This window comes from Panthera leo, chromosome D2 (assembly GCF_018350215.1).
Source record: "Panthera leo isolate Ple1 chromosome D2, P.leo_Ple1_pat1.1, whole genome shotgun sequence".
Taxonomy (NCBI): Eukaryota; Metazoa; Chordata; class Mammalia; order Carnivora; family Felidae; genus Panthera; species Panthera leo.
The window spans coordinates 35,591,199-35,613,475 of record NC_056689.1 but is presented as its reverse complement, the minus strand read 5'-3'; the positions used below and the strand labels follow the sequence as shown (position 1 = coordinate 35,613,475).

Here is a 22,277-nt window from a genome sequence, read left to right as displayed (position 1 = left end):
CTTGTTTCGTGGGGGAGGTCAGTTTTTACCAGGAGCAGGACTCTCATTGGTGGCCTGAGCTTTCTCTAATCACACTGACCATTGTCTTTTTTTAATAAGAGGGAGGAACCTCAGCAAACTTCCTGCCAGAACCCCTTCCCTGTCCACATCCTTTAAGCTACCTTTGTCTCTCTCTGAAATCTGTAAAGAATCTGCCAAACCAGCAAGCAAACTCAGTTGCTACAAAACCTTTGCATCTTGTTGTTTTAAATCTCCCTATTTACCTACTGACACTTCGGGCCTGAAGCAGGAGGCAGGCTGCTGCAAGCCAGTCCCCTTACAAGCTGGCTGTGTGTTTTCTGAGCCTCGGGCCACAACGTCAAGCTTTGCCCACATGCCACAAACCCACTCTGTGAGCTCACTTTCTGTGCCACAGTGCTGTGCTGCATAGGGCAGAGGCAGCTAGCTCTGCCAGAGATGCCCACTGGCTGCAGGAAAGCCCAGGGTCTGTCTCCAGACTTTGCCCGCTGGCCTTTTCCTGCCCAGGCCACATTCGCACCAGGATGCAGCAGAAACACAAGAATGAGTGCCGTGTGGGCGCTTGCAAGCACAGTGAAGAGGGGCAAAAGCTGAAGAGGAGAAGAGAAGAAATAAAATCTCCGTCAATCCTCTCCTAACACGAGACTGAAGAACAAATTTGCCGAGCTCCGTTAAAAGATTAACTGCTAAATGAAAAGGAGCTACTAAATGTAAATTTAAAAGTCCAAAAACACCCAAGAGGCATAACTATAATTATTGCTGAGGGAAGCTCTTTAAGACTAAAAATACATTTCCATTAACAATCAAAATTAGTTTTCATTGCTTTTTTTTTCCTGAGCTTTCAGTGAATAACCTTTGATGGTAGTACATGATAATGATTCATTAGAAAAAGTGGATTTGTATTTCAGAAGTATGCACCAAAAAAAAAAAAAAATTAGCCAAGAGATTGTTCCCCCATATAAGTCAAATGGCAGAAGAAGGGAACATTTTTAGAATGAATAATGGCTCTCTATAAAAGCTAATCCAGACAGCAGGTACCCACTTTGACTATCCTTGGCTAACAGAGCTGACAAACACATTTCACCCAAACCTTCAATGACTTAGAAGTGGTGGTGTGGTAGAACATCTTTTCTTCAAGCCCTGGTATGAAGGGATGGGCAAAAGACATCACATTGTCTCAAAATTACCACAGCATTAAAACATTGTTAAAGGAGCATCTAAAACGATGTGTAATGAACAGGTAATTCATAATTATTTTTTCTACATTTTTATTGAGATCTATTTGCAGAGTGAAATGCATAGACCTCAAATGTACAATTCAATCTGTTTTGACAAAATGTATGCACCTAAGTTTAACTACCTGAATCATGACCTAGGACGTTTCTAATTTCCACATCTCTCCAAATTATCTCAGGCTCTCCAAGAAACAACTACTTCTCTGATTTTATCACCCCAGATTAGTTCTAGAATGTCATGTAAATGAAATCAGAGAGTAAATACTTATTTGTGCGTGACTTATTTTGCTCAGCTTAATATTTTTGAGATTTAATTTTGATTAATTTTTTTTCTTAAAACTTAGCTAACAACATATCAGAGGCCAAGTGATTGGGGCGATAATTTGACAAGCAAAACCATTTTCAGAAAGAGGTAAAAGGGGAAAAAAAAACACCCAGGTTTTCCTAGAGGTGTGTTAAGCCAAGGGACAAACTGGAGATTTTTCTTTAAATGTTGTAAATCATCCTGAAAGGCCCTGGAAATCCTGTGATAATCTCTAATTCACTCACCTATCCCAGGGAGGTGTGATGTAATGGTGAAGTGTACATAACTCATAACTCTAAACCTAATTATGATGAGTGGCCTCGAAATCTGATTAAAAACCATTAGGTCTAAAAAGCCTCAAAACAAAAATGAATATATAGAAAGGATAAACTGCTCTGCTAGATGGATTATTTTTTGAAACTCAGAAGCAAGATGATAAAAGTAAATTATTTCCAAGAATCACTGCCAAATTGGCAGGTATAAAATGTAAATGCTGAGTTGCTGGTTAGCAGGGCAGCGTGCATGGCCTACATGAAACGGTGGGGACAGATACACAACCTTGTACCCAACAAATAAATAATAAAGAAATGACACGGACAAGACTAATGTTTTTTCTAAGGATATGGCCCAATTGTAGCACAGGACTTGAATAAGGGGTAAAACTCATTGGAACCAAGGTCCCAGGGGGCCTGCGGTCCTCTAGGACCCCAGCTCTCAGCAGGAGGTGGGACTCCCACCCAGAGCATCAGGAGGTCAGAGGTGAGTCTTCACCATGTCTTCCATGTTCAGAAAGCACATCCTGCTTCTGTCAGAGCCTTTTCACATCTGTTACAGCATCTCATCTCTGTAAACCTTTGTGAGGTTGCATTACCAGTACTCCCCCCTAAAGTATACATTAGCACTCCAGAGTATCTGAAGTTATGTGACTAACATCACTTCATCAGATTCTCAATATAACTCTATAAAGCAGGTAGGGACTTTGCCCCTCTTCATAAATTACGTCTTTTGCCCACATAATAAGGCTAGTCAGTGGCATACTTGGGGCTATAGAATGTCTTTGACTTTAATCCAGTGACCACATCAGTATAATATCATCATGCTCTCGACAGGTATATAAACCCAAATGACAGATGAGAAGGGTGAGGCAAAGTGGCAAAGCAAAAAGAATCCTTCAACACTAGCTTACAGCAGAGATGAAAACACCTTTTAAGATAACATATGGGAAAAAATAGACTTTTCAGCACCAACTTTTAGACCTCGAGGCATCCTTCTCTTTCCTGGCTAGGGCACACCTTCTAAGTGTCCTTGCCCTGCTAGACCAAAATGGAAGTCAGAGCTCCCACCTGAGAGTCACCTGGCCTTCCCAGTATACTACCCCACCACCTACTCATTGGAGTTCCATTGACTAGCATTAAATAAGCAAATTCTCTATCTAAAGCTCATTCTAAGCGTTTTGCCAATGTTAGTCTTTTAATTCTCACAACAATCTTAGAGCAAAGTACTAATATCATTCTCATTTTACAGGTGACAAAATGGAAGCACAGAGAGGTAAATACTTTGAACGAGGCCACATAGTAGTAAGAAGCACAGCTGAGATCTGAACCCCAGCAGTCTGGCTCCAAAAGCCACACTCTTCACCAAAGAACTGTAAGGAAAATACCAGTCCATGCAACACTGGATCATTCCCAACTTCTCCACTCCAAAGGGTATGGGTGACAAGAATGCTGCTAAAATATAGATACAGTATATATTTTTTATTTCTGAGAGTGGGCTTATATTTATATGTGCAAACAGATTAAATAAATCATGATTACAACAGTAAACATGTAAATTCTGATCAATAACTACTTGCCTTCCCCTCCCCCCAACGCTAACAGCTGCAATAAAGCTTTAACTGTAAAGCGATGCACAACCAGCCATAAAAGTATGTAAAATAAATGAGGATAACATAATGAGGGAATCCAACATTCATCTCATAAATATAACATAACGACCACAACTAAAATGTCAGAGAATCTAATAAATCAATATGGTAGGACAGAGCTATCTTTATGTTCAGAATACATAAAAAATATATTTACATGCAGGGTGTTTTCCTTTTTTTTTTTTTTTATAAGCCAGGACCAAACAAAAAGAATTATAAGAAATTTAACTCTTCGTTTACCCAGATGTTCTGGTTTGACAATATTTTCAACACTCCATTGGGTTGTCCCACATGAGTGCATGGTAAGAAATGGGCCCTACTGTAAATTTGGACAGAAGGTCTTAGATACCACACTTGTGTGCAAATGGCACTGGAAGGGAAGCAGGGAGGAAAACATCCTGAGGGTACTTTGAAAGGATCAATTACAGGCCCTGGTTTATAATACTTCTGATCATGATGATTTCTGGAACTTCCAGCTCATTTTATTAGCACCAACAAACCCTGGGAGGTTTAGTTATTTCCCTGTTAATGCACTAGCGATTGATGTGGATAAATCCCATAAATACTAATGAGGGTGACACAAGTAAATCTCCTCTGAATTAATGAGAAGAGAGTCTCCTGTACTGACCAACATGCCGCCTAATGACTTGAAATGATGGATTTATAAATTCTTCCAGGTTCCCCCACGGACTCAAGCTGCAGAAATAAATATCCTTACCTAGCCACCTCCTCCCATGGGCCCTGATCTAGGAAACCTGATGGGAAGGGAAAAGGCCTCACTGGGAAAGGGACAATTCCTTCTTCCACCATCTTTTCTGTACAGAACTGGACAGACCCCAAATGCAACATCTCACCTCAAGGGAGGAGGAAATCAAGGAGCTAAATAAGAGTTAAGTGTCTTCTGATAAAATAGGCTGAACCAAAGTCTAAAAACGCCAACTCCTCAGATAAGAAAAACCAGTTAACGCTCATCCATTAAACCAAGTTTAGTGTAGGTGCATGTGTTTCAACACTGCGTTTCACTTATCTATTGCTATACAACAAACATACTAGATTTAAGCAAGTTAATTTGCCTGTAACTCTGTAGGTTAATAAGGGCTCCCCCGGGGTAGTTCTACTGATCTCACTTTAAGTCCTTCATGCGTTCACTGTCAGATGGTGGCAGCAGACGGAATGTCCAAGATGACTTCATTCGCATGTCAGGAATGTGGGCCAATGACTGGGGGCTATGACATCTCTCTCTCTCTCTCTACATGTCTAGCTTGAGCTTCTTTACCTGGCAGGTGGATTCTGTGAGCAAGCATTCCAAGGAGACCAGCCCAACCACTTCATAAGTTTCTGCTTACATTGGCCAAGTTCAGAGCCAGTGTGGATGGGAATTACACAGAGGTGTGAATACTGGGAGGTGTAGTTTATTTGGGGTCACCAAAGTAATAGTTCAACACAACTAGCATTATTTTCCCCCAGAGGGGAAAAATACTGGTGCCATTATAATGACAAGCCCTATTATTGTTTTTTTTATTCATTTTCTAGTCTTCCACTTTAATATTCAATGACCTAGTATTCCAATTATTGCTTAAGTCCTGGCGGTTTGGATTCCATATGAAAGCTGGGCAAAGCATGGCAAGAAAGAGAGAGGCACTCCACAATTTATAGACAAATAAAGATCAAACTCCCATTTTTTAAAACTAAAACTTCACATGGCCACTGGTAACACAAGGGAACATGCCACAAGCCCCACTCTGGTCCTTGATTCCTTAGCACAAGAACTCCATATAGCACTCATTCTGCCTGTTATTCACACTTAAAAGACTGTCTGAACCCTCTTAAAAGACCAACACTATACCTTTTTTCACTCAAGTGGGTAAAGACTTAAGGGCCCCCATAAATCTTGCTCCAACAATTCTCCCCCGAGGATATCCTATTAATATGACCCTCTTTCACTGCAATAACCCCATGGGCTTGGTTAATATTTGCCAATTCCAGTCCACCTGTTGGGATTCATCAGCAATAAATAATTTGTGTGGCATTTTCAATTTTATCAAAGCACATCCCATGTGATGCTCGGAACAGCTCTCTGAGGTAGGTGAGACAAAGATTTATTATCTTCATTGGACCAAAATGAAAACAAAGCCTGTACCCATTAGTATGTAGTGCTAGTTTTTGTAGTGTTGTGTAGTTAGCAAATGTTCCCTTGTACATTGTTTGTATCAAGATTCCATAAAATCATCCTGAGAGGTAGACAATAATATCCTTACTAACTGAGGAGATAGAGAAGTTAAACACTTTACCTTAAATCCCCACAGTAAGTGTCAGGGCACAAGTCATCCACTCAGTCCAACTTCTTCCCCAGCCTGTAAGAGGAAGGGTGAGTGATCTATGGCCAAAGAGCATGTGGGAAAATTAAAATTAGAACTTGTATGACCTGATGGGCATCCCTCTGCCAAAACTCACACTGATTCTTACGCCTCAGTTAAAATCTGTGAGAACTCTCCCAATATTAGTGATAAGATGGGCCACACAACAGTGAGTTTTTTTTAATGTTTATTTACATATTTATTTTGAGACAGAGAAAGCATGCACACATAAACAGGGGAGGAACAGAAAGAGAGAGAGAGAGAGAGAGAGAGAGAGAGAGAGAGAGAGAGAGAGAATCCTAAGCAGGCCCCATGCTAACAGCACAGCACTCCAATTCACAAACTGTGAGATCATGATATAAACCAAAATCAAGAATCAGACACTTAACTTACTGAGCCACACAAGTACCCCACAGTGACCTTTGAAAGAATATTTAAGAATACCATAATGATCTAGCTTTCCAAGAACACGGGAACCTAACATAGTCTGCAGGCTTTAGAGAACACATTATGGTTGACAACGAGGTTTCACAAGGTGGCCTCTCAGGCTTGCAAGGTTATTCAAACACTGCTTAGGTTATATACTATTTGTTTTAACATTTCCAATAGCAAAGCAAATAGACAAATAGATCAGTGAATAGAATAGACAGTCTAATTAGAAATTTTGTATGTGATAAAAATAGTGGTTCAAAATGGTTAGCAAATGGCCTAAAAAACAAATGGATTGGGGATATATATCCGTAATTTTTTATCTCAACATGAAAGCATTCACACACAAAGAAGTCCAGTGGATCAAGACCTAAAAAGCAAAATTAAAGCAGAGTTTTAGAAAAAACACAGGAGAAAATGTTTATAGCCTAAGGATGAGACTCCTGGTCAGACCCAAGACACATATAGCATATAAAGAAAAGAGTTGTTAATTTGACGTCGTAATTAAAAACCTGTATGTAATTTTAAAAAGCACCATAAATTTGAAAGACAATAGAATGGAAGAAAATATTTGCAATATATGAGAGACTGAGGCCAAGAATGCCTGAATATATAAAGACTTACTAGAAATCATTAAGTAAAAGTCACACAAGGCAATAGAAAAAAATGGGCAAATGATATACACAGGCAATTCAAAATAGAAAAAAACAGATAATAAATACATGAAATGATTCTTGAACTTGGCAGGAAAGTGAAACATTTTAAATGGCAGGAGAATATGCCAATAGATTGCAATAATTTTCAAAGTGTGCTAATACCAAATGCTGGCAGGAGAATGGATCAAATGATATTCTTTCCACACATCACTGGTAAGAACGAATATTGATAAAATCATTGTGGAGAACAATTTTACAGCATGCATTACAATTTAAAATATGCATACACCATGAATTAAGCAAGTTCACATCTTAAAATATACCCAAGAGAAACACTTGCACATGGACACAAAAGCCCATAACAAAGACATTTACTGATGTGACAAGGAGGAATTACTAACAACCAACATGTCTATCAAAAAACTAATGGCCAAATAAACTGGGCATATCCATACTATGGAATATTGCACTCAAATTGAAAAGCCCAAGTATTGTATGTCTATAGGTACTGACATGGAAAGTTATCAGAGACATACCACTGAGTGAAAACAGCAAGCAGCTGAACTTACACAGTACCATAAATTCTTTAGTATTTGTATATATAAATCTACGTGTATGAGTGTTTAAGTTCACAGAAAGAAGATAAGCAAACATAGCCAACTTCTAATACGGTTGGCTCTAAAAAAGAGCGGAGGTGAGGGTGGGGGCAGCTAAAGTGGACAGAGCCTGAGCAGTTAGGAGTATGGAGAGTAGTGTACTTGTGTAATTAAAATTTCATTTTCAATAAATAAAAAGACATGGCAGAACAACCTTCCCCCAGAAAATTCTCCAAAGTGCTCACGGTCTCTTCTGAAATTTATAAAAAAGAAAGGAAAAGAAGGGAGAAGGGAGAGGAGGGGGGGAAGAGGAGAGGGGAGAGGAGAAGGGAGAAGAGGAGGGGGGAGGGGAAGGGGAAGGGGGAAGGGGGAAGGGGAAGGAGGAGAGGAGAGGAGAGGAGAGGAGAGGAGAGGAGAGGAGAGGAGAGGAGAGGAGAGGAGAGAGGAAAAGAAAAGAAAAGAAAAGAAAAGAAAAGAAAAGAAAAGAAAAGAAAAGAAAAGGGAGGTTATAATGGGGGGAGGTGAGAAGCAAAACACTATTCTAGTTTGGGTAGAGAGGCTTATGCGTTGTCAGACAGCACTGTGGCATTAGAAGGAAGGTTTCCACAGGTATCAAAAGAATATATGGACCGGCATTGGTATGTTTCATCTTCTCTTATGAAGAGCTCCTGAAAGGCATGAGCTTTTTTCACCTGGCCCAGTGTGAGCTACACACTGCCATTTACTGAAGTAAGGCAAGGTCCACATTTGATGCCTGCCTCTGTGGAGTGGACAGAGGGGCTAGGGTACTGTTAGTGGGTAGTCACAGGGGCCTCAGACTGTGTGTCCCTCACCACCCCCCCTCCAAAAGAAAGGAGTCGCACAGAGCCAGTCACAGCAGACAGCCAGGCCTGGCCACGGGCACTCAATAACCTTCTTCTACAGACTTTGAGCCATAGAGACTGGGAATCCTGAGAAAAATAAACCTCTTTTTGCTCTAATTAAAAACGTGAAAGGGAATAATAATCTCCATAAAGCCACACAGATTGCTTTTAAAAAATGCCAATTCCTCTTGGGCCAGCTAAACAGAGTTGTGTGTGCCCTCCTGCAACTTCACAGAGAAAGAACAAGGTATGAGTGAGTATTGCTTTAAAGACTTGTGAATCTTATGATGTGGAATGGTATCGCTTTGTATGGTCATTTTACCCCTGGGCTAGTGTTCAGGTTGTGTGGTTACCTTAGCTCCATATAAACAAGAAAAATATGATTTCTCACGTGTGCCCAGCACTCTGCAGCACTCCTTTACATTTATGACCCAATTTAATTCTTCCTCCAATCTTTTTATTCCCATTTCACAGATAAAGAGACAGAGGCTTCAAGAACAAAGCATTATTTTCACCATCATATTAACATTTGAAAGGCAAAGCCATTTATTGCATCTTCTGTCAGCATCCTGCTCCTTTTGCTAGATGCTAAATCAATCCTTTGTTTGACTGAAGAGCAAATTCAGCTTCTCTCTCATATGTGACTATCTTTTTGCCTCTCTTTTTATGGGGCATTCCAAGAGCCTTTGGGGAGAAGATCTTTCCTCGCATTTTTTTCCACACTAAAGTGGCAGGGGGGATATTTTCTTTCTCTTTGTTACACCGGGCTGATGCTGACTTAACTGTTTGCATCAATGTCAAAGACAGGTTCAGAAACATGGCAAAGCCTCTGCCCCTTCACCAGGTTTCTTGGCTTGTAACTGTTTAGCTTCTACCTATCTATCTACCCAGAAATTAGCTAGGTTCATTACATATTTTATTTCATCTTCAGCACAAACCTGTGAGGGATGCACAATGACCCTCATTTTATAGATATAGAAACATAGGCTCAGTGAAGTTAACTTGCCCAAGGTCATATGCTAGGGAATAACTTCAAAGTCTGCATATTTCCAAAGCCTTGGCTATATCTCAATATGTCACTGTCTCTGTGGCACTGGGGCAACAAACATAAACATTCCTTTCAAGTATTACATAGAGGGTGATCATCTAAATCTGGATAGTTCTGAGAGTGAAAGGCGGGGGGAAAGAGTGCAATTAATAATTACACCAGGAAAAACAGGCATAAATTGAGACTATCCAAGGGAAATCAGGACATCAGGACATATGGTCACCCTGATTATGCACCACACAAGGGAACATCACCCAAGAAAAAAACGAACGTTCTAAACCCCATAAACCGTGAGTGATAAATGTTTCATTCCAGGAGGACACAGTTGTGCAGATGGTCAGGACCTAGCTTAACCTCTACAAACCTCAGAAACAGAAGGAAATCTAACAAATACTAGAGCACCTAACTCAGAGGGGCTCCTCTCCCACCCTTACTGCATTTCCAACAACCAACAAATCTTTATTGCTTGCCTGCATCATATAACAATAATACTAAAAGTGAAGCCAGGCAAAAACAGGACCAACAAAAACATACATGACATCCACTGTAGGGGAGGAGTCACCACAGAGGTCTTGCTTTGTCCTGGAGCACATAACACTGGCCAGGGCTTCATAGATTTCCAGAAGCAGTTCAGGAAAACCAAGAGCTGTTTTCTTCCCTGACCCCTCTCTTCCATAGCAAGAAGAATCATACGATTACAGGTAGGACAGGGGATTAGTACATCTTCTCATCCCTACGGTATGGAATAGTCCATAGAATCCCTGTGAAATTACAGACTTGGTTGCTTTCAAGGACACAACCCAGAAAATCTATATATTCAGTATTCAATATCCTAGGGAGTAATTGCTCCTTCCTGTTTTATAACATAATGTTCAACTCTGTATTGTTTATTCTCAAACTGGGTTATTTAGATTCATAAATCATCTAGCAGCAACTAACCCCAACATCAGAACCTACTCACACATGAAAATGTACAGCATTACACTTTTTTTTTAATGTTTATTTATCTTTGAGAGAGAGAGAGAGAGAGAGAGAGAGACAGAGCACAAGCAGGGGAGGGGCAGAGAGAGGGAGACACAGAATGCAAAGCAGGCTCCAGGCTCTGAGCTGTCAGCACAGATCCCAATGCAGGGCTCAAACCCATAAACTGCGAGATCATGACCTGAGCCCAAGTCAGGTGCTCAACCGACTGAGCTAACCAGGCACCTTGCACAGCACTCATTTTAATACTAGGGTTTTTTTTTTTTTTTAGCTATATGGGCACGTGTATGCACACACACATGCACGTGTGCACACTCACACACATGCACACTTTGTGTGGATGGTTCGGAACAGGGAAGGACACCCAAATTATCACCAAAGAAGAGGATGTGCTTCCTACAATCCAGGAGATAATTTTCATCTTCCTAGGCTAGTCTTTACATTTATTATACAGGCTACCAGGGGAATCTGGCTGGGCTGCAGCAAATGTTAAGAAATTTTTAAAAAGGAAAAAAGAATCCTTTTAAAACTTTTCCCCACTCTATCCCCATCTGTGGAGTCCATACTAAACTTCCAGTCCCTGTATACCTGACTAGTACCCAGAGGTCCCAAGAACTACCCCCCACTGCTGTCTGTCCTCACTCCCATAAAATTGCCATCTGTCTCTCCACAGAGGCCAACAAAAATCATACACACTCAATGGAAAGCAGAGAATTTCCTTGTGAGCTCTGTCCAGATTTACTAACGACTCAGGGTCACATGTCAAAGCTGGACCAAATTTCTGCAACTACCTCCAGGAGAGTATTTTTATTTTTTTTAAATCAGTAGTCTCAACTTCAGAACCTCAGATATGACAGGGAGCAGTCCAAAATAAAACTAATTTACAACATTTCCTACCATGCAATTAACCTCTTTTCCACAGAATGTTGCTTTTTTAAATGTCTGTTGCAAAACAGGCTCCTAAATGAATGTAATTTCCCACCCACCTTTTAGCAAAAATTATGTGTCATTTCGCAACTAATATATGCAGATTACAACAACTCTTGAAAATGAGCTTGAGAAGAAGTTTTCCATCTCTGTTTTCTCCCCAGTTTTTAAAATCTTGGTTTTCAGTGAAATCAAGTGAAGTTTGGCTTCTCAGGCCTGGATGGAAGTGGAGTTGAGACCAGAGGATGAAATGGCCTGGGGCCTACAACCAGCTTTCTGGATCCCACCAAAGAAAACCACTCCAACAATGCCTGGTCCTGATGGGGGTCTGAGCCATAAAATAAGGACCTTGGGGATATCTTTTCTAAGGAAAGGGGTGGATCCTTGCCCTCTCCATTTTGGCCCTTCCTAAGGCCACATTCATGGATCTCAATGGAAGGGGACCTTCTTTGCTTCCCAAAGCCATGCTACAAAGGTGGATTACTTAAGAAACAATTAGGTGCGTACACAAAGCAATTTGCAGGCAGCCGCACTCCTTCAGCTTTCTAAGTGAAGGGCCTTTCAAGGCTGATTTATAACACTGTCGTCTTCAGAAGGCAAAATAATTAATAGGAGCATGGACTTCTAATTTCAGTGACTTCCAGAGAAAGTGGATTTCATTTGATTTATGACGGCCGGTGACTTTGCATTTTATCAGTTCATTCACTCATTATTTATGCTGATGGCCAATTTCAATGGGTCGCTATCATCTAACTCGCTACTAATCAAAGAGAATTAGGGTTCACTGCATTATTTAGAAGTCGCTAATTTATCTTCAGAACAAGTAGTGAGAAGTTTGGGGCCTTCCACAAGAAAAAACTGAACAGCTGGCTGAAGCCAGAAAATTTGGTCAGCATTATAAATGGGTTTTATCAGGGGCATTGCAAGTTGATGAGTTTCGAGTCAGAAGGAGAGAAAGAAGAAAGAAAAAAAAAAGAAGCCAGGAAGAAAGACCAAAACAGAATAATGCTTAGAAAAAGTGAAAATACACTCTGAGTTACCACTGTGATCTGACCAGCCACACAATCACAAAGGGCTGTCCTCATCCTATAATCCTGGGATTTGGGCATCTGTATAATCTTAGTATTCAAATATCCCAGCATCCTTCAGTGAAGTTCAATAAGCAAGTACGTTTGCACTGAAATAAGCAGAGTTGCCTTGTTTCTCATTTTAAAGTCATTTTAATATGTTCTAGACACAAGATAATGGATCACATTTAAACACAAGAAAATTAAGTCCCATCAGCAAGTAATAACACCCAATCATATTCAATCATGTTGAACAACCACCTCTTCCAAAATTATCCTCTTCTAGGTGAGGTTAAGAAAACAACAATTAAAAAAAAGAGGTTGTTACCTTACTTTTATAAAGATCCAACTTTAAAATATCTCTATGTCACTTCCCATAAGGCAATATATTATCTGGTGTTCATGCTTCTGGACTTTGGCTCTGGTCCCTCTTTTTTATTTTTTTTATGTTTATTTATTTTTGAGACAGACAGAAACACAGCATGAGTGGGGAAGAGGCAGAGAGAGAGGGAGACACAGAATCCGAAGCAGGCTCTAGGCTCTGAGCTGCTAGCACAGAGCCCGACACGGGGCTCAAACCCACAAACTGTGAGATCATGACCTGAGCTGAAGTCAGAGGCTTAACCGAGTGAGCCACCCAGAAGCCCCTGACACTCTGGTCCCTCTTACCAAGATATTCCTTTGTCTTGATATCCACACCAAGTAAACTCCTCTTGTCTTTCAAATATCAGCTCACCAGATCTAACTAGATACCTTTCCCTGCTCTCAAAGCCTCTGGAACTTTGCATGGTTATCATCCTAATTGCACTCTTCAGGGGATTATAAGCCCCATGAGAGTAGGAACAGAGTGATTTCTTAGCTGCTAAACACCAGGACCCCATGTATCTGCTGAGTCAATATTGTTCATTATGTTGTTGCTTTGACTTTAATGTTTTCTATACCGTTCAACAGTTATTCTCTCCATCCAAAGTTTACCCCTTAAGAAAACTAGATGGTAGTACATGAGCAATTGGAAAACACTAGTTTCTTACCCATACAGTATTTTTTGGCAACTTAAAAACCAAGGAGGGGAATAAAGAAAGTAGAAAATAATATCAATTTTTCAACACTTTTAAGTTTGAATGGGAATGCCCAACTCCTGATGCTATTAAGGACTTGCCAGCTTGTTGGGGCAGTTCCAATATAACCCAAAGGGAATATAAGGCTCCTAAAATAAAACGCTCTGCCATTTGCAATTTTCCTAACAATCCTTCTATACTTTTTTTTAATCTCAAGTAAGATGCAAAAATGGCTACAGACTAATATCAATGTAATCTATAGATGAGTTTTTAATCTTTCTATTCCCAACCCAAACACCACTTTTTAGCTTTGACCAGGCTCTCCTTGTAGTTTGTTTCTAGCATGACGCCAGACTATCAAGGTGCTCATATAATAAATATGGCCTTATTAAACTGGATGGAGTAACCATGCGGAATTACGACTATGGGGGTTTCTTTAACGGGAAGACACCATGTTTATCATATTGATGATCTAAAATAAATTCTGGGACTCCAGCACTTATTTTCACCCAGTTTCACAATTTATATGCCACCACAAGTAAAATAAGACTCATGAAACACAAACCAGTTCACCTTCACACTCTCATCAATTGCTTTTGCTTCTGGCTACAGACACAGCAAACACCATCTTCCTGTAAATGATACTGAAATGTGTGGCCACATCAAATCTGATGCTGTTAGTTTCCAACATTGATTTCCTTCAGTGTATGTATGGGTTTTTACATGACCAAACTGTGTAGAGCTCCTGGAAGGCCCATGGACTGCCAAGAAGTCCTCAGACACAAAAGAACCATTATCCCTCAGGGTCAAACCTAGAAAAAAAGGAGCTGGCTGTTTCTAAATATTTACAACAGAAGGAATTTAATGCAGGGAATTGGATATACAAATGATGGAGAAGCAACAGCAAGAAACCACAACCACCCTCAGGCTGAAGAGACAGCAGAGGGCTGGGACAAGGTCTCCCATTAAAGGGAGAACCCTGGTGGGCCACATCCCATAGGAATTGGAGCCACAGCAGAGATTCAGCCCCTGACAGAGTAGCCAGCAGAGGCAGAGTGGGGAGAAGTACCCTGGCTTGTCCCTTCTTCCCACCATCCAGTCTCCTTCCAGGGTCTCCCATTAGTGAAACCAAAAAGGAAGCCACCCGATGAGAACTTGGGAAATGCTCCTGCAGGTGACAGCCTCCTGTGATAGACAGAAAAGCAGGTCAAGAGCAAGAATGGATCTATGAAGGTATCTGAGGCAGATGAACTTAAACAGAAGAGAAATGCAGCTTGTTGTCAATACCGCATTCACTTTTCCTACCCAGTATCTGAAGTCTAAGTACACGAGATAATTAGAGAGGCATTAAGGTAACAACTCTAGTGAGTAAAATTATAATTCATTTGGGGGTATCCTGAAGATTTATGAGCCTAGTTCTCCTTTGGAATTGTAAAGTAAATAGGTAGATGTATATGAAAACATGTAAAGAAGCAGGCAGGATATGAGGTGGCTCGGCCTGGATACCTAGCATTGGATCCCATCAGTGGGTCTCAGAATGACAAAAGCAAATTTGTAGGCCTGCTGAATAAATAGGGACGTTGAGTAGAAAGCAGCTAATTTAGCCAGTAAAGCATTACTCCCAAAGAAAACTCACACTCTACTTCAGTGACATATTATGAAACATAAATCACTTTACCAACAGCCACAAGGTGAAAAAGACCTAACAAGTAGAGTAGGGGCTTCAACTACCAAAACTCAAGACTTACTTCCTCCAGGAAGCCTTCCCTGGCCATTCTCTGCCTATAGTAATTTCAACTACAAATAAGCTAAAATGACATTTTGACTGGATTCCAAGATCCCCTGAGGGTAGGGACCAACATTTACTTTGGTGGCGTTGATTTTTATTGTGGCAACAACACGTAACATTAAATTTACCATTGCAAACATTTAATTGTACAATTCAGTAGTGCTAAGGATAGTCACATAGATGTCTAGAACTTTTTTATCTTGCCAAACTCAATCTCTGTACCCACTAAGCACGAAATCTCCTTCGTTTTCCTCTCTCCCCAGTCCTTAGCAACCACCTTGCTCCTTTGTTTCTATGATTTTGACTTCTTTAGATACTTCATATGAGTAGAATCATACAGTACATGTCCTTCTGTGACCAGCTTATTTGGCTTATCATAATATCTGCAAGGCTCATTCATGTAGCATGTAACAGAATTTCCTCTCTGGTTAGTGCTGCATGATATCCAATGCTATGCATAGAATTCTTTGCATATACCATTCATCTGTCAGTGGAGACCTGGGTTGCTTTTACCTCTTGGCTGTTTTGAATAATGCTACAATGTACATGTAGGTGCAAATATCTCCCTTTGGGATCCTGCTTTGAATTCTTTTGGGTATAAAGCCAAAAGTGAGATGGTTGAATAATAAAGTAATTCCATTTCTAATTTTGCTAGGAATTTACTTTTAGGTCTTTAATCCAACATAAAAGCGCAACTTTGTTCTTTTGCATGTGCATGTCCAGTTTTGCCAACACCACTTGTCGAAGAGACTGTCTTTTCCCCATTGTGTAATCTGACACCCTTGTGAAAAATAACTTGACCATATACACAAGGGTCGTGCTCTCTATTCTATTCCAATGGTGTATACACCTGTCTTTGAGCCAGCACCACACTACCCTCATTACCTTTGCTCTGCAGTATGTTTTGAAACCAAGCAGTGAGGTCTCCAACTTAGTTCTTTCTCAAAATTGGTTTGGCTATTCAGGGTCCCTTGAGATTCCAGATGAATTTAAGATGGTTCTTTGTATTTCTGCAAAAAAAATGTCATTGGGGTTTTGATAGAAATTATACTGAATCTACAGATTGCTTTGAATAACATGAACATTTTAATAATTTTAAGTCTTCCAGTCTACCAACACAGGAGTTCTCTCCATTTATTTTATCTTCTCTCATTTCTTTTAGGACATTTGTGTAATTTTCAGGGTACAGGTCTTTCACCTTCTTGGTTAAGTTTATTCCTAAGTACTTTATTCTTCTTTTAATTTTTTTAATATTTATTTACTTTTGAGAAAGAGAGAGAGAGAGAGAGAGAGAGAGCGCGCATGAGTGGGAGAGGGGCAGAGAGAGAGGGAGACACAGAATCCAAAGTGGGCTCCAGGCTCTGAGCTGTCAGCACAAAGCCCAACGCAGGGTTCGAACTCACGGACCATGAGATCATGACCTGAGCTGAAGTCAGAGGCTCAACTGACTGAGCCACCCAGGCACCCCAGTACTTTATTCTTCTTGATGCAGCTTTAAGTGGGATTTTTAAATCCTTTGGTTTCTATTGCTGTTATCATTTATTGTTGGCTCTGCCTCTATTCCACACTTAATATAGTGCTTTCAATAACATTCGATGACCAAGAAATATTTGTTGAAGGGAAGACTGAATGAATGAACGTATCTCTCCCCAGCTAACCTAAAAGGCAATGTTAAAAGGGCTGAAGCTGCTTCTCTGTTTCCAAGAATGAGACCACCATGGGCAGTTCCTTCCAGTGACATTGGTGCAGATAATAAACACCTTGTTAGCCTCAATCCTCAACTTTCAGGCCTGTGTTGATAAAAAAAAGTTTTACCAAATTCCATGCAAACAGGACTAAAACATTACCTTTCTTATTATTTGATTTTTGCCTTTTATTTGAGATTTGCTCTTTATTCACTTGACTTAATAAGTCTCTCTTTCCCTTTAATTAATTTGAATAGTTAGTGTGAATCTACTCAGTAAGCTAGGTGGGCCTGTTTGTACCTTGCTGAGTTTGAAGAAAGAAGCTCTCACCCAAGACAAATAAATAAAAACATGACACGAATAGCAGCTGCAACAGCATTACTACATGAAGGAAATGCATTCTTATTTAGAAAGTACCCTTGGCATTTGACGTCCCAGGAGGTGAATTCCTTCCCATGAGCCATAAGGTAAATCAGTAGCAGTGATGATATGAAATTTTGGGGGTAGTCTCACCCTGCAAGTTGTGACTGTCCACCCCAAAATGTACCCCAACTACACAGATAGAGATTTTTAAGTGTTAACCTTCTATTACCATTTCCTTATATTTCCAACTTCTTCCCTCTCTGCCCCCATGTGGTTCTTTTATTTATGGATGTAACCCAGAGGGCCCTTTCCCGGTTTTTCTTCTCTCTATCCAAGTTACACGAAATTCAACAAAGCAAGTCTCCCTGTGACTCGGTTACCCAAAAATGTAGACATGCCAGGGGGCACACAATCAAGAACTCAAAACAAGAGCAAAGCATACATGACAGCCTGATTCTTGGCTAAAGTGGTCACAATGCCCCTGACCTTCACAGCTGCCTGGTATCACGGCAAAAAAAAAAAAAAAAGAGACAGAGACAGAGAGGTTGGGGGGGCCAGGGAGGCAGACAAATGCAACAACACAGCCTCACGGCCACTATTACAAAATGCTCAACTCAAGATAGGAAGTACACATGGGACTGTCAAAGGCAAATGAGAGGCACAGAAGCTGGGGGAACACGGGACTCACTGCCGTCGTATCATGACAGCCAGGCAAAAGCTGAAGAGTGGGAGTTTTTGAAACAAATGCCAGTGAAATGATCCATTCAGTTATACTTGATATGTCTGGTATAATATAGCTTGTTCCAGATGTCAAGTAATATTGCCAAACCATGCTCACTAATGTGAAAACCATTGTTGCTGATAAGCCTAAGTGTTGTTGGATTTGTACAACAGCCACCCATCTGCAAACAAAATATGGCATTTAAAACAAAAACAAAACAAACAAAAAAACCCTCATAAATTAAGCCAATAAAGGGATTGACTGAAAAATGTAATTTATAAAAAGCAGTTTTCCTCTGAGAAACTTTTTAAAAAATATTTCACATTTACACACTTAAGTTATATTCAATTTTATACAAAAATTATAGTAATTGTCCTTCACCTAACATGAATGTTATAATTATACTTTCAGCGGTGGTGCGCTTCAACACCCAGCCATAAGAAAAGTATGGTGTGTTCACAACCAACGCAGGAAAGAACAAATAGATTTGCAGCATTTGACGTGACCCTTTTAAACATACAGCTCTGAAATATCCATTGTTCATAAAATTCATAAAGGGCTGCATATGTACATCCCAACTCCCTTTTCCATTCGATATATATGAAAATGCAATTTACTGTATGTCAAATGAAAAATGTGGTTTTCAAATGCATTGACAACAGGTGCTAGTTAAATGATCAGACGCTATTTGTTACCTAGCCCCTTACTCTCATTTGCAGCAAGATAAATTGCATTTTAGAAGAGTAGTGCGATCTAAGGGGTCTTGACATGTTTTTATTGATTTGCATAGGTTATATGCATGTATTCCTGTTTGTAGGCAAATAGTGCCACAAGTAAATTCAAGGCACCGTGCCTGTGTTTCGAGAAAATTGGAGTCATCACAGGGGAGCCAAGATGGAGTGAGCCTGGGTAAAAGAGACACATCCAGCCTGCTGGAATCTCAGAACCTCTATTAAGATTTATAGGCTGTAGGATTCTTTTGGGCTTCAACATTATTCTTAGTAAACCCTTTCTGTCTTCTGTTGTTTATAAAAACTGGCAGCTTTAGCAAAGACAGAAGCTTAAGTTGTAGGTAGCACAATTTAACATAATAGTTCTTGCCTGTCCTCCAAATAGCCTAATGCTGATTTTGCAAAAGGAAAAGAGAAAAGGGGAAGAAAAGCCACATGAAACCACATACCATAGGCTGTTGCTCTGACACGGATGGATTTGGCTGTCACTACAGAAAAGCATTGGTGAAATTTGATTATATTTCTAATGTCAAAATTTACTAACTTTTTAGACTCCCAGGTTCCATTTCTCATTTGATTTTTCATTTTGTTACCTCAGCACCATCAGGCCCATCACAGAGAGTAATGTACCAATTAGCCCAGGGAGCCACTTACTCAGAAGGGACTTTTTCATCGACAGGGGCTTCCCCTTCTTGCTGCCACTACCGCCACCCGGCTGGGCCTTCCCTTTTACCTGAGAATCACACACCTCTCCTCCACCTCCGCTCCCCACCTGCACCCAGAACACTCACCTCCTCTTTCAGAGTCGGAACATTTCCCCAGGTATTCATGGCCTGTGATATCTCCTCTGCTGTGGTATTTTACAACTTTCATTGTTACTGGTCTTTTTACCAATTTAACTATGAGGACGATAGTGTTCTTACCTCAAGGACCTTATAAGAACCTTACAGTCCTTGCTGTTAAACTAGTGAAAAGATTAATAGCAACTTCTGAACTTCTACTGGAACTTCTAGTTCCCATTGTTCCTAGCGCATGCCCCGCCCAAAGCAGAGGACTGATAGATTTTAACGGGGTAGAATAATGAGTACTGCCTCTGAATGAGAATCTATACTCTCAGGGCACTCTCCTACACATTCCCCTATCTGATCCTCACAGCTGAGGTGTACAATGGCCATGACCACCATCCTCACTTCCGCTGGGTTGGAGGAAGTGACAGAGATGCATGGGAAACTAAGTCCAAGTTTCACAGTGTTCAGGACAGAACAGACACCTGAAATCAGGATTCCTGGTCCAGTGACTGTTCGTTCCCCTTTTATACAGCACACTCATCACATGGTATGTCTATCCTTTGGTATGATGCTCAAACCCTGCTTCCTATATAAATCCTGCTTTCTTTATTATAAAGAAAACACTATTTGCCCACCCAAGGATCCAGTATATCCTTACTCCAGGACACAGCCTGCACAGAGTTGCTGCTTGCTCCACTTAGCAGGAAGAGATCTCCCGAACTTATCTAGTAGCTGGGTGCAAAATGGTCAGTCATCTTGCCTTTATTTCTCCCCTGAACTCATTCATTCATAACCTCCACACACTTACAAAAGCCTGTTTTTTCCAGGCATTATGTCAGGCCCAAGGAAACAAAGAGAGGCTCTCTGCCTTCGTGGAGTTTACAGTCTAGCCTTGTGGCTTTCCAACTATGTGACCATGATTCACTTTTTATTTAACATGATGACTCACCGTATGTGTGTACACACACACACACACACACACACACACACTCAACACATCCCTCTGGAAAAAAACATTTCATAAGGCAATAATTAACCCTACCACGTGTAAGGTACTCTGAGAGTTTCTCTTTTTTTATTCTGGTTGATTTCACCTATTTAAAAATGACATTTGCAACCCTCTAAACTAATTTCAAGGCAAATAATGAATCAATAGCCACAGTTTGAAAACCACTCATCTAGCAAAAATGTGGAACGACCTACATCAGGCGTTAGCAAACATTTCCTGTAAAGGGCCAGATAGTAAATATTTTAGGTTTTGTGGGACAAACAATAAAGTCAAGGATATTATGAAGGCATTAATAACAGAAAAAATGTTTTCCCCTTAATTTTTTCTGATGAAATTCAAAATAGTGTAATAATCGAGTATAAATTTTCATAACACACATCTAATAATGACAAGAGTAGAATTTATTCTGGACACGAAGACCTGAATTTCATGTAATTTTCATGTATCACAAAGTATTATTCTTCTTTTGATTTTTCACGCTACTTACAAATTTAAAAACTATTTTTAGCTCACAGGCATATGACAAGAGGCAGCAGGCCACAGTTTGCCAGCTCCTGACTTATAGCAAAACCACTCTTTATTAACATCCCTAGAATTTCAATTGTTTTCTTTACAATGCTGGGCATAGAGAATATCTTCAACTCATGCTTGAGAAAGATTCAGAAAAAATGTGAGTATCTAAATAACTGAGGAATTTTAAATTTAACCCTCTCAACACACTATGAGTTTGGTCCCATTATTCCCATGTTACCAATGAAGAAACCAAGGCAGAGGCATAACAGGACTTACCTAACAGCTTCCAAGCCCAGGACTAGGTACACTACACCTAGGGGCTAACATGACCAAGGAGGGGAGACAAGATCAATTCTGGAACAGCAAGCCCTCACTCCTCTAGAGGCACCAGGAGAAATTACCATGCATTCCAATAAACACATTTTCTCTTATACCATGCAGGTTACCAAAAAGGGCCAAGGCCAACTTTACCTGTCTCTTGTCTGTACACTGATAACCTGCAGGGGCCTTGGATCTCAAAGTCCCTGAATGATAATCACTTGGGATGGAACTAAGTTACCACTGAACCTCACTGACAGGCAAGTCTTTGGGTTTTAAAGGGTATGAAGCAAGAAGTCAAAGCATAGTACCCAAAGTCTCTACATACGCTCCCACCTCCCTGTGCATTTGGCCTAGTGCCCACAAAGCCAGAGGGAACAGCAGGGTTCTCAAAGTTTGGGCAGCAGCATGTGGCAACCACAACCCACGACCTGAGTTCCCAGGATTGGTTCAAGTCTATGTTGTGGGTATGTTCTTCCGGAAGGCAATCGTTCACACAGACAGAACACAGCATTCCAAATCTCAGGTTACATTTATGTGCAATAATAAACTGTAGGAAATCCAGGGTTACTCAAAGTTTCCAAGGATGCATATGCTGCACTGGGGAGTTAGGGGGCCCCACAGAAGGAGAGGATTAAAACAGTCACCACGCATTATTTTGTCACATTGGTAAGGCTTCAGGAACTAAGTGTGTTACTTTTAAAAAGAACATGGACTCAGTGTTAGCTAAAACAATGCTTCTCATTACTTGGAACTGAATCTCCAGCATCGTGGTCTACGAACTATGCTGAACATGACCCCCAGAGCTAGGGATTATATGAGGGTTGTCATAAAGCCTTGGCAATGTGAGTATTTACAATACAAAATACGTCCTCTGATAGAGAAGTAGATCTTTAC

At 40.4% G+C, this 22,277-nt stretch overlaps 1 protein-coding gene across 4 annotated transcripts in view; it reads right to left on the bottom strand.

Moving 5' to 3' along the window:
- LRMDA (leucine rich melanocyte differentiation associated) overlaps positions 1-22,277 on the bottom strand; it is a 1,023,531-nt gene that overhangs the window by 615,643 nt on the left and 385,611 nt on the right. The window contains exons 3-4 of one of the 4 annotated variants that reach the window (XM_042909272.1): positions 16,138-16,262; positions 5,773-5,835 (exon numbers count right to left, since the gene is read on the bottom strand). The exons of the other annotated variants lie outside the window; for them this stretch is intronic. The gene's annotated coding sequence lies outside the window, so the exon portion shown is untranslated. The remainder of the gene's footprint in view (positions 1-5,772; positions 5,836-16,137; positions 16,263-22,277) is intronic. 4 annotated transcript variants of the gene reach the window in all.